This window comes from Cynara cardunculus (genome assembly GCF_001531365.2).
Source record: "Cynara cardunculus var. scolymus isolate 2C chromosome LG 17, CcrdV1, whole genome shotgun sequence".
Lineage (NCBI taxonomy): Eukaryota > Viridiplantae > Streptophyta > Magnoliopsida > Asterales > Asteraceae > Cynara > Cynara cardunculus.
In genome coordinates, this window is record NC_037544.1 from 30,972,529 (window position 1) to 30,974,213 (window position 1,685).

Consider the following 1,685-nt stretch of genomic DNA (forward strand, 5'->3'; position numbering starts at 1 on the left):
AAGACCTTTAGCCTTTTGCTGGTTTTTCTTCATCTTCTTGTACTTTTCCTTCAGTTTAGAGTACTTCTCATCTATGGTCCTGAAGGAGGAAGGAGTTTTAGAAGATGGYRTCACAGTCTTCTTCGATCTGCATTCACCTGCAAAATATCCAGGCCGGTGACAGTTGTAGCAGACAGCTGAAGCCTTGTCTATTCTTTCAGACTTTGGCTTCTCCCTTAGGGATAGCTGAGGAGATCTGCGGAATTTGCTCTTGTTGGCAAACCTCCTAACAGACTTAGTTAGGAGTGCCAGGGACTCATCAAAATTTGATAAATCAAATTCTGGAATGTCCTCAGAAGAGTCTATCTCCGTGATGACCACGGGAGGTAGAGAAGAAACAAAAGGGGTAGAAGTTTCAACTGCAGGGGATCCAGAGATCAAAGCTAAAGAAGAGCTTTTCATTTCCCTGGATTCTTTTACAAGAATTCTTTTCAGTTGACGAGATTGCTCATGGTTAAGCAGAATCCCGTATAAAGACGAAAGAGAAAGAGTGGACATGTCATTTGACATCTTGAGACACATGGAAAAGRTDTYCSAAGACTCAGGAAGGCATTCTAGAAACTTAGTCAAAGTTTCAGAATTAGAATATTCTCTGCCGACAGCCCTAAGATTAATAAGAAGGCAGTTAAATCGTTGATGTACTTCAGACAGCGTCTCGGACTTTCCATAGAGAAAGCTTTCATACTGTCTTACTAGATTGATCTTTCTAGTCTCYTGAACCTGAGAGGWTCCTTCATATTGGACACATAGAGTATCCCATACGGATTTAGAAGATTTTAGTTTCATCATAGAGTGATAGATCTCATCAAGAAGAGACATAGCTATTATAGACCGAGCATGCGTGTATATAGCTATTTTCTTCTTGTCCTCATCGCTCCATTGATGTGGAAGCTTTGGAATCTGCCGTTCAGGAATCGCTGCAGTCGTAGCTGTTGCTGGAACAGCCGGAACAATAGCAAATGGAATATATAGTCCATTTTTTATATAATATGGAATTTCAGGAACCACACCTTCCAGAAAGAGGGACATCCGGTTCTTCCAGAGACAAAAGTTGTCACGGACAAACCGAGGAGGTTTGGCAAGGGAGCCATTATCTTTTGTGTGTGTGTTTGTAATATGTAAAGCCATTTGAGAGCAGTAAGTTATCTAAGAAGAGATAAATTAATACAGAGAAATAACAAAACACAAGGAAAGAAAGAAAACACTGCTCTGATACCACTTGTTGGTCCCGAAAGGGTCTACAAGATAAGAAACAGTTTGTAGAAGGGGGGGATGAATACAAACACAAGGTTTCAAATTTAAAATATATATTGATAGAGAAGATCAATACAGATTTTACAAGACTGTTTGTGGAAAGATAAAGTAAAGAAAAACCTATCTAAACAATCTTTGGTTACACACGAAGCTATAGCAAACACAGAAAAGAGAATGCTATAWGADAKATYCTTTACTTAAGCTAGAGGATGCTTGAAGTAAGAATTAGGTTGGAGAGTGGTGCGCGCACTCTGTATGGAGAAGAAACACTTCTATTTATACCCAGTGCATTAAATGAACATTTAATGCAGTAAGGTAGGGTTTAGAGTGCGTGTCAAGCCTTAAGAGGAAGGCTTGTCCTTAGCTACAGTGAATAGTACAAAAGCACTATT